The 12015-nt window shown below is 41.2% G+C and overlaps 1 protein-coding gene across 14 annotated transcripts in view; it reads left to right on the top strand.

Moving 5' to 3' along the window:
* Positions 1-12015, top strand: part of KMT2C (lysine methyltransferase 2C) — a 191397-nt gene that overhangs the window by 60671 nt on the left and 118711 nt on the right. The gene's annotated exons all lie outside the window — the stretch shown is intronic.

Raw genomic sequence — 12015 nt, forward strand, 5'->3', positions numbered from 1 at the left:
CTGAGATTAAATTGCACTAAATATGTAGAGCAACTTGAACTGAGCAGCTGTTTTGCTTCATCATTTGACCCTGTTTTGGATAATTTGCAAAAAATTTAGTGTTGTTTCATCCACTCTCTGTTCTTCTCAAGGTTGCTTTTTTGCTGTTATCATGAATATTTGATTACAGCACTTTCCATAGCCATAGACTTGTTTCTTAAAAGCTGGACAACAGTCTCCTGAAAAAACTTTGCCCTGGTTCTAAGCCAGCCCTTATTTGCCCTCAACTTAGTCTTCCTTCCAACTGTAAGTATTGACTTTGATCAGTCAGGATGGAATGGCTATTATGTGCTCATTGCTTTGGCTGATCAAAGCATTAAAAAGCTGAGTACTATTAATTTTTAATTAAAATAATAGCGATCAGACTCTGTCTCTGACATTTTGGAAAGAAATATATTGAGGAGCTAGGAAACTGTTAATTGGGAATCAGAGGGTTTCTCTGACCCCAGTAATTTTGATTTCAGACTTAGATGCAGAACGGGGGTTAGTTGCAGAAGTCATTGATGTCCTCATAACAGTGAAAAAACCCCAGATGTCAGGGTTTCTGTGGAAGTGATTCTTGAAAAAAGCCTCTTCTGATCTGTGATGTTTGATCAGTCATTTGTGTCATGGTCTGTGTAGTGCAGCCACTGACATTGTGTCATGCAGGGGCTGGAGGGCTGAATTCTGGGGGCTTGACTCTGTTTTCTTAGGAGGAAATACAGTGTGTGAAATAACAGACTCTGCTAATGCTTGTGTAATGATTGGAGGTAATGTATGAAGATTTCGGATAAAGTGTGACTCCACAATGCCTTAAAACTGTTACTTGGGGAAGTTAATTTAAAGCTGATTTCCAAATAATTCATACTCATCAGCTTCATGTCTTTCTTGGTAAGCTTTTCTGGTTTATAACATAAGTAACTTCCACTTTCTAATAAAATGGAAGAGTTGGTTTATTTAAAAATAGATTCAGGTATGTGAGACATAGGAGCATTTTGAGAGTATATCATAACAGACAGAGCAGAAGTTGCCTGGAAGACAGAAAAGAATCCAAGCCTCCACAAGAAGTAGATGCAGGTGTAGGTGGAGCTACTTTTGCATTGCTTTTTCAGAGTTAAGTATAAGAAAATTCTGTGTTCGTTGTGTTTGAAAATTTTGACTTTGGTTGCGAAGATGAAGGAATTAGAGAAGCACAGGACCCAGGGCGTAAAATAAAATCTTTTCCATGAAAAAATTAAATAATTTGCTACTAAAAACCAGTGATTTTAACATAGTAGGACATGTCAAACTAGGATGGGGATTTCAGTAGCTGAGATTAGCCAGAACTTGGCTTGTGTGGTATTTCTCTCTGGATCCTTCCCGAGACTGCAGCTAAATAAAAACATCCAAGAGAAAGGCGAGAGAGCTGGTAAATTTTGGAACCTTCCTGAGGTGGAATATGGGAAACCAAGAGAGCTACTGACAGCGAGTGGGATTGGGGCAGGGAATTAAATAACAGATTCAGGATTAGTGCTCAGAAAGCAATGAGTTAAAACCCCATTAAAATAAAGAGAGTCTGAGCCACACTGGGGTAGGGAGGCTGAAAAGGGTGAGGCGTGTGCTTGAAAGGAGTGAGTGAATTATTGACCACATGTGGGGAGGGGCAATAACATCAAGCAGAGATAAACTCCCAAGCCTGGCAGTGGCAGGAGTGACACTGCCAGCTCCTATATATCACGAGCGTCATGGGTTTTGGAGCCTTTTCCTTTGGTTGTTCCCTTTTTTCTTTTTATAAGCCTTGTGAGAAGCTTCTGTCAGCCCGGGACTTATGGCTGAGTGGAATCCAGCTTCTTCGAAAGGAATCTGCTGCCTTGGTTTGTGCTGCCTGCAGAGAGCAGGGGAAGTGCAGCCCTTGGGGAAGGCAGGGAGCCAGGAGCCGGCTGCGACTCAGAGCAGAGCCCACTTCCACCTTCCTCCTCTGTTTCCCACATTGGCAACCCCGGGCATTAAAAGCTAACGAGAATGGCCTAGAAACACAATTTCATAGAAGAACAAAACACCTTTTGATTAATTTTCCTTTCTGTCTGCTCTCAGAGACTGTGAATCGCATTAATTAATTGCATGTTTTCGGTCCTTTTGCCATAATCGTGAAGACTGAACATTCTTAAAAAGTAGAAGCTGAGGTTTTCACACAGCTCTTTTTGATTTTGGTGCTTTGGCCTGCTTAAATATCTGCTCTTGTGAGATTGTTGCTAAAACTACAAAAAAAAAACCCTCAAAGAACTGGCAAAACACCTTCCTGCTTTCTTGCTTCACTTGTAATTGGACAAAGCACGTAATTTTCATTCCAGACCAATTGCACCATTCCCTGTTATTTTGTTGCTGCTGCTGCTGAGATGAAATCTGGAGTGTGGAGATAGAGGGCTTGGATGCTTTATTCCCTCAAAAAGAAGTGGTTGATGAACATCTGTAGATTGTATGAACAAAGAAAATAGTGAAAAAATAGCAGTGAACTTCTTTATCTTTGTTAATTTTTTTTTTAATAATCTTAAAGCACATTACAAAATTTGTAACAGAGCAACATTCAGTGGAAAAAGAAATTGCAGAGTGGCAGAGAGTAAACAGTCTGGATAGAATAATACTGCAGTGATGGAAGGAAAAGCTAGATCTCTAGTCAGGAGGGAGTTAGATAAAAGATTTAATACTAAAATATGTTTAAAATTATGTTGAAGTTGTAAAGTCAAGCACATGTTTTGAGGAGATACCAGTATTAAGATTAACTTTGAAACTGACTATGAACATGTACTGTGATACAGTTTGTAGTTTTGTGAGACTTTTTCTCCAAGGATAGTTTCTGTAGAGAATGGACCTTCTGCATGACACAGGGCATTTGAAGTCATTGCAGAGTTTTGCCTTTACATTTCCAGCTCTAGTTTCATATAAACATTTATGGGATCTTCCTCTGAATCCAGTGGTTTACATCTGGAAAGAGGACATAGCATTCCTTTGTCTTCCAAACTGAAGTACAACTAGAGTATTATAATAATGACCAGTCTAACCCAGAGTGAAATTACTGATTTGGCTAGCAGGGCACAACTAAAGACTAAGACCACACACTGAAAAATGAGAAAAAAAGTTAAATATTTACTGGTTTTCCATCCTGTTTGTTCATGCATTATTAGGGAAATTGTCTCCAAAAGAATTCTGTGACAAATCATTGTTACAGCAACTTTTCCTTGGATTTATAGGGCAGGAAGGGACCTTTGGAACTCATCTAGTTCACCTCCTTTTCCAAGGCAGTTATCTACAGCTGTCATTCCTGACACAAGCTTACATAAACTGCTCTTAAATCTTCCAGTAATAAAAGCTCCATATCTTCCCTAAACAGTCCCTTCCAGTCTCTTCTTTGTTTTTACTGTTGGAACCACTTTGCTCACATCTAACACACATTCTCCTCATCCTGGGTTTATTCCATTACTGCTCGTACCATCTGCCAAGGATAATGGAGGACAGCTTTGTGCAAAAGTCTCTCATTTATTTCCCCAGCATGCTTTACCTCGTAACAGAAATCCCAAATTTGTTCCTACTTTCTTTGTAGATGATGTTTTCTTGAGCTCAGATCCTTCTTGCTGGTTTGAGTTTTCTCCAGATGGTCTGTGTCTTTCTCAGAGCACAGAAGGCGTGTCACACAAATGGGGCCAAAGAAGGGTTTCACAGGCAGCCAAAATCCTGCCTTTTGCTTAGGCTGAACAATTGCCATTGTGGCCACAATGTGTTTAACGCTCTCATGTAGGACTTGTGTCTCTTGGGATTTACACCACAATCAATGACATTCGTGGCTGGGCCTTTTAGTCACACAGACCTTTGCTCCATGATCTGATCTGTTCTGTAGGAAGATCCAACCACAGAAGCCATGAAATGTCTCCTGCCCAGCATGAGCAGATGCTCACAGGTGCTCCAGGTTTCTGGAGTCCCACTCTCAGCCTCTCACAGATGTTCTTAGGCAGTTTTTCTGTCTCATCCCCATCCGAAGGCTGCATGTCTCCACCTGGGTCTGCCCTGCTGCTTACAAGTCCTGCATTGGTGAGCAGCAAGCTGAGCACTGGCAGGTCAGGTCTGATGGCTGGACAGGTTTTCTGTCCTCTGGGAGATGGCAGACAGACAGAAGCAGCCCATGGCTGGCAGTCTGTCAGGCCATGCTGAAGGGTTGAGGGCAGTAGTCAGTGCAGCATGGGATGCCTGCTTTGTCAGGGATTGCACAGGTACAGGATATTCACAGACAGTGGTAATAGTCTGGGATCTCCCGGGTCAGTTTTGAGTGAATACAGCATTTTCTCTCATTTCTTCCAAATATCACCTCTTCTATTTTGTTGGTTTTTTGTTTTTGGTTTTTTGTTTTTTTTTTTTTTTGCCTCCAGCTTTCTTTGCCAGCCTCTTGTTTTTTTTTTATGTTGTTGATTGTTCATATTCCCATTCTCTTTGCTAATTCTAAGCTGCTCATCAATTTTAATCATTCTTTCAAGGTTCACTTAGTTGAGGTTTACTCTTTGTCTCTTTGCCTGATGTGCAGTTTCCTTCCATCCATTTCCAGTGGCTTCTAGATAGCTGTTTATTGCACTTATTTCTTGTCCATTTTCTTGTTCATTTCCTTGTCAGCTGTGACTGTTCTTGCTTCCTTCAGCTGTCTGTGTGATTTGTGTTGTTTCCCATAGTCAGTAGTCTTATTTCTCCAGCACCTTCCATTTCCCTCCCACAGCAAACTGTGTTCTGCCCTGCATTCCTTCCTTGCTTCCATACTGAAGCTGATGGAAAGTACGAGCAATTTAAATGGTAAAATCTGGACTCCCAGCACCCCAGAGCTGCAGCTGCAGAGATGATCCCTCTGAGTGTCTTTGACCTTTGCCAGAAGGATGTTCATTCACAGGGAATGGATGGTGCATACGGAGTCTGCTTTCACGTCGGAACTGAGAGGAGAGAATCTTTGTGCTTGTAGCTTCAATGTGCTAAAGCTCTTCTGAAGCACATGGGCTCTGCTTGGTGAGGACAGAAGCATTTAGAGAAACAAATCTGGACTAATTTTCATAGGGTTACAGAAAATCTATCTAGCTTCAGAAATTAATGTAGTGAAACTCTTAAACGTTTCACAGAACAGAAGGGTTGATCACAGCTCTGGAGTAGATTCCAGTTAAACAATTCAGGACCCTTCAGTCTCTGAAAGATGTTGGAGAAGGAAGATAAGAAGCTTCAGAATCATAGATGGACTGGGGAAGGTGGCTGTATCCTGTCTGTTTACTTTCTAATGCAAGAAGCTGATGGTCATCAAGTGAAACTTTTAAGGGTAAGGTGCAAAATAAAAGGAGGCGATTCTTTGTACAGTAGAGAGTTGTCTAGAGTGACATCCTTGCCAAAGGATGTGGTTTGCTGAAACTTTAGGTGTGGTCAAGAGCAGACTGGGCAAATTCATGAAAGGGAAACTGAGAATGAGTGTATAGGAATCACAGTTGCCACAGGGAGGCCCTGAACTTGAACATACTGGGGGGCATGGATAGTACCATGTCTGCCTCCTCCCTGATGTCCCTGCACCTCTGCTTATCCCGCTTAGGTGAAGCTTTCTTGAAAACCTGCTGTTCAAAGCCAGCTTGCTAAATGGTAAATCTCAGTAATTTTCAGATAGTAAGACCCTACTTAGTAATTGTATGAAGCCTCCCAGAGAGGTTGGCACCTGTGTGTGAGTTGGGTGTGACTGTGGCTGCCCCAGCCCTGGAAGTGTTCAAGGCCAGGCTGGACAGGGCATTGAGCAGCCTGTTGTACTGGAAGGTGTCCCTGCCCTGGCAGGAGGGTTGGAACTGGATGATGTTTAAGGTCCCTCCAACCCAAACCATTCTGTGTAATTATGTTTTAATAACTAAGAGAGAGAATTTGGCTTACACAGACACTACTTTCTGGGCACAGATGCATACTGAAGGTTGAAGCTACAGGACTTCTTATTCTTTGACTTTTATCCTTCAGAGGTGAAGATAACTCTCAGAATTGCATGGATTGTCACTTTTCAGGTACAATCAATTGCATTCTACAGGGGATTGTTATTGGAGAGCACAAGTCAGTTCACATGGACCTTAAGGAATTACCTAGAGGGCCTTGGATTAGACCTCTAAATTCACTTCTTTCAGCATTGGCATTCTGGTAACTTCTCTTGCATCTAGGGTATGTTAAACCCTAACTGAGCTTTAAATACTTGTTTAAATTAAAGCTGACACAATTCAGTGGTGAATAAGAATGTATTTTCTAAATTTCAAAATGTCAGTAAGATGTGTTGTTTTGGTTGTGTTTGGAGGGGAATGTTTTCTTTCTTTCAAATGAGAAGAGTATCATTAAGTTGATTACATGGCTGTAGAACTCCAACTGTGCTGGTTTGAAGAAATTGGAAAGCAGTTATTGTCTAATGCAGTTTAATTGCTTTGTATGAACTTTTAAAATTCTTCACCTGAAGTTCATATGAACTCTGTCCTGCCTCCTTTTTTAAAAAAGAATTTTTGCTGCATAAGTTAAATACTTACTTCAACCCCAAATCTCTGTAATAGTATAATAGTGTCAAACCACTTCACAATTTCAATTTGTTCTGTGATTCAGGTACCTTTTGGAAGGAGATTGTGCATCAAATGCCGAAATACAGCTTTTAGCAGAGATATTTTGCTTCTTTCTCTTTGTGGTGTCTTCTTTTGCCCTTTCCATCCTTGTCTGTCCTTAGTATCCTTTATTCAGAAGGGTGATTTATTGGGTTGTTAATCCTGTATCAATGTGAAGCTGTTACGCCTCACCTGATGAGGTTTCTTCAGTAGTTTCAAGCTTCGTTATTATTGAGGTCCAGATATTTACAGAATATTTAGGTGATGCTGAAAAGCTTCATCTGAATCTGAGTTTTAGATAAACTTTTCCTCAGTGAATATCTCACATACATTTGAACTTACACTGATGCAGATCCCTGGTATTGTTTCAAGTCAGAAATGGGTTCTTTTTCTTCACTTAAAATGTAGCTTGTAGGTATTGATTTGAATTTACATAAATGATACAAGGGTGGATCTTCACTAAAGAGAAAAACACTTTACTCTTTAAATAACACAACATAAAATGAGAGCAAAGGTATTTTGTACATTAGCACAACTCGGCAGAGCTAAATAAATAGTAGGTCCCCTGTAGTGTTTAATTTAGCCTTTTAGCATATGTTAAAACTACTAACGGGGTTAGGTGGAAGAAGAATTCTCAAGGCCAGTTCTCATCAGTCTGCTTCAGTAATTAGTACAAATGATGCTCTGAAGTTCTGTTTTGCTCCCAAGTACACCATTTCACTGTGATGAGCTTTATTTTAATTGTGAAAAATAGATGCTAAAAACACTGTAAATTTCTGCAACAAGTGTGTGAGAAAGACATCCTGAAGGCACTTCCAGGCCTTCAAAAACAAATCTGTAGGAAAAGTCACATGATAACCCTCTTCACTTTCTTTTTCAACCCAAATCATGAATGAAAGAAATCTTTATGCTTTCCAAGGTGGGTTTCTTTTTAAGTTGAGTGCAGTTGTTATCATGGTAAATGGCAGCAGTGATCATCTGCAACTTAGTGTTTAATGTTGAGGCAATGGCTATAGCTAGTGGATCTTATTGGAATTGCCTTGCATTTTCTCACATATAATCCATTGTTTTTTCCTGTTTAAATCTGGTTTTAGTGTGCTTAATTAGAAAAGGTGAATGCATAGCAAAACTCCTTTGGTAATACCAGTCCCACAGTAGGCTGGAGGGATTTCAGAAAAGTTACAAGGTGAGCATCCCTTGAGCTGAATCCAAGAGTTTGAATTTCTCCTGCTTTCGGCAGCCTCCCCTTCATCTCCATTTGATGCTTGGATTCCCCTGTGCAGGCTCTCCTGAAAGAAGGGCACCTTTAACTTCTCTCTGCAGAACAGGCAGCTGCAGGATTTCCTTAGCCTGCCACCCTCTCTATTGAGTACTGAAAGGGTTGGGTAACTTCAAGCATCTCACTGACAGACAAGCTCAGCACAGGCCACTCGCTGTCTCACTTGGCATTCAGCTGGGTGGGGGCCCTGGAGACATGGCAGGAAGTTGTTCCTGTGAGAATGAGGAAGATTTATTCCCCCAGCTGTATATGTGGGGGTGTGGGGGCATGGCAGTGCCCCATATCATTGCATCTTTCTACCCATGTATGAAAAACAGGCAGGAGAGTGAGAGTGAGATACTGTTGAGGGTCACACAACCTCCCCTGGACACATCTGAAGATTTCCAGAAGCTGCACAGTGCTCACGTGGGCACAAGTGCACATCTGTGAGATAGGAGCCACAGCATAAACAAAACATGTTTGCATGAGCCAGTCTGCATATCTGCTTGTTATCAAGGAGCCTTGGCTGACACAGGATTACCCAGTGCCATTTCCCAGCTCAGAAGGATCCAGGAGGGGCCTCTGCTTACTCATGGAAGTACAACTACAGGTGTAGGTAATCCTGATTCTAAGGCGTGATTCTGTTAAATAATTTTGGGGGACTCTCAGTTTTACCCTAATTCTCTGAGTGAATATTTGCAAGCAAACCAGATGTTTCTCCTCCTCTGGTTGTGATTTAATATTGTGCAATTAGTTGCCCAATACTGCATGTGTTGAAATGAAGTTGATTCAGTGGGAAAGTCTGTGTTTTAGGATGAGTCCTGATGACTGTCATCAGTCAAGTAGAGGAAATAGTGACTGGTCTCTCTTCCTTCAGGATTAAGTGGCTGCAGGGCATGTTGTTATTCTTTGTCAGGATGTGGACAGGGGAGGATTATAGCACTTCAGATTCTTGTCAGAGGGTTGAGTAAATTCTGTGTGAGGAAGAGACACTGACCCGATGCAATAAGAACCTGTAGAAGAGAATGGCTGTGAAAGAGTGATGGGATCAACATGTTTCTTGTTAGAAAGGGCATCCTTCAAATCCAAGGATCCAAATCTGGATTTCCTGCCATGGCTCAATGGGAACAGACATTAGCTTCAGACATTACTAGCCTCTTACTGCATCCCCAAAACCTAGCATGTGTGATTCATTCTGAACACAGTTTTTCCTCAGTGTTATGTATTAAAGTTTCTGTGCATTCAAATCTATGAAATCCTGTGGGATGAGGTGACGTATAGGAGCACCTCCTGGTAATAAACCACCTCTGGATCTTTAAACCCTTATAAGAAAGTAGTATTTGTCATGGGAAAATATGTAATTTAAGTTAAAGTTACAGATAACAGTGGACTTACATTATGAGTAGGAGTAGGATATATCTTAGGAGCACCTAAGATATATCTTAAATCGAGTACTGTTGAGCTGCTTCTTTTTTTTAGTGGCTTATAAAAAGATTTGTGACACATTGTCTCTTGCTTTTTATCCCATTTTGAATTATCCTGATCTTAAAATATGTTAATTATGATAACAGATCTAGGGTTTGATCTTAAGATTTGCCAGTATCTCTATTTCATTATCTTCAATATGAGAACTCTTCTTGCCTCACAGATTTAGATCCTCTAATTGCATATTGACATATGGAAAGTAGATTTGTTAGTACTTTCTGCAGTCCTCAGATGATAGGAAAAAATCTCTACCTTCTGCCCATACAGACATAACTTAAAATATTTACTGAGCACTTAAAGCTAAAAGGCTAACGTGATGGAACTGGCCACTTTGTAGGGCATGACAAGCCAGCAGCTGTGGCATGTCAGGGGGCAGAGGAGCGTGGCTTTCCTGCAGAGGGTCTTTCCAGCATCCCAGCAGAGGCAGGGAGTTCACTGCCACTGAGTGGTAGTGGCTGCCTGGCTGTGGGTACAGTTGAAGCCCCTCTGCTTACCCCCCTGGAAAGTAGGAAACCTTTTTTTCCCCTTTGTATAATCTCTCCCCTCTATCTCAGCCCCACAGTGTCCTGGCAGTGCTCTGGGCACGTTCTGCTGCTCCTGTCTTTTCCTTCTGCACCACCCGTGTGCTCAACCTTCAGTGCAGGCTCTGCCAGCCCCCTCCCTGTGGCAGCGCTCGGTTCAGCTGCGTTCCCCAGCTCTGCTGAAGCAGGAGCAGTAGCACAAACCATATGATTCCTGACAGCTTCACAGCTGTCCACAGCACGCTGCAGAGTAGCTGTGAAACTCACTGCTCCTGTTGTTTCACTCCTCCCTGCCTGCAGAATGCTGCTGCTGGAAGTTGTGATGCTGGAGCTGCCTTACAGGCTCCAGAAATACCAGCTTTACTCCTGTATGCCCTTTCAAATACTACCACTTGAAAAGTTAGTTTATTTTTTTTCTTAATTACTGTTTCAGATTTCTCTTTTATAGATCTTAACATTGTTGCATATTTGCTATGACTCCACTTTAAAGGGCTTTGTTTATTTGTTTGTAATTATTCTTAAGTCATTTAATAAGCAGTGATAGTCTGTCCTAACAGGATGTATGAATAATTATTTATTCCACTGTGGATAATCTTGTGTTTGTAACTAGTGTAATTTTATACCATGGCGTTGCCTGTTTAAATCTCTTAAGTCTCCTCACAAGTCTCTCTAGTCTCAACCAGCATAAATAGCTTTGCTTTCCCTGCTTAGGAACTCTGCCTGTGAGGCCATATCAGGTTTCACTGGCAGTCCAGTGGTTACAGTCACTGACAGACAGATAATAGTGTATTTGTTGCTCTGTCACACTAAAAGCTAGCTATAAAATAGACATATGTACTGTTCACTGTAACTTCTCATTTTTCACTGCTCTCACACTACCTTTATCCATATTTTCTTTGGATTTTTTTGGATTCAGATATCTTTTTCCAAAGATTTCCGGAGCGTGTCAGACATTTGCCATCAGCTCCGGGGGTTGTGCTGGCTCATGCTGGTTGTGTGTTGAGGCTGATCAGTGAGGGATGTGCAGCCAAGGCCACGAGATGAGGACAAATGTTTCCTAACAGTACCATAGGAAGGTGTAATTTCAGTACCATGAATGGGACTTACTTTATCTGCCCACCAACCTGCATGTTCCCATCTGCCTTAATGAAAGTGCAGTCCTACTTATCAACCATAAATAAAAGCTTTTTCCTTCATTCTGGGCTTCATTTTGAGCTCATGAAGTGCTTCTCCCTTCCTTAGCATCTGACTGTCTGGTATTACTAGTAGTAGTAGACCAGTTCAGTTTTCTTTCTTCTTTTTCTTTTTTCCTATATTTGCTCTATGGTGAGAACAAAAGGAGACATCCCAGAGTATGATAAACCAAGTGTCAGAGGCTTTGCTGGATTCTTGGAGGTTTCTGTTCTGATCTGGAACTTTCCTTTTCCACTTTCACTTTTTTCCTTTGCTTTTCTTGTCTCTCCAGGCTGAAAAGCACAGGAGGCTTTATTTTCCCCCCCAGAATTTAGTAAATATTTTACAGCAGTTTAGCCTTAAGGTTTTCTCTTCCTCCCACTTCACTTCCCTCCTCTCACTCACGCAGCACAGACTGTCCCAAATCCAAATGTGCCACCTTGGAGATGCACTGAAATCTATTTAAATGGAATCCAGGCATAACCAAGCCTCTATCAAAGTGCCTGATTCCCTGAGGCATCTTTTTGGGGTCTTTGGGGCATAAATACGAAGAAAACAGTATTGCTCATTTAAGCATAAAAAAAAAAGTGTTAAATGGCCTTCCTTTAATGCAAACTGCATTAGTTGCAGAAGTTCACATTTTAAGTTTGTGGGTATGTTTATTATAGAAATATTTTTCAGTAGCTTCCATATGATGTGACACAAGGAGTGCTGTCAGAGCTGTCATTTCAATCCTGTCGCTGTGTTGTGCATGTTAAAACATAATTGCAAATGGTACAGGGTATTGCAGCGGTCACGGTTCTGTAAATATAAAATTCCTCCAGTGAAACTTTTAGACATAATTTTGGTTTTAAATATTGAAGTAAATGAGGATGGTTGCATTTGTGCATGTGGTGTTCTCTGGCATGTGTGACTGTAGCCATTGCTGTGGTTTTCTCATTATTCCATTTTTTTC

Source organism: Anomalospiza imberbis, chromosome 1 (genome assembly GCF_031753505.1).
Source record: "Anomalospiza imberbis isolate Cuckoo-Finch-1a 21T00152 chromosome 1, ASM3175350v1, whole genome shotgun sequence".
Taxonomy (NCBI): domain Eukaryota; kingdom Metazoa; phylum Chordata; class Aves; order Passeriformes; family Viduidae; genus Anomalospiza; species Anomalospiza imberbis.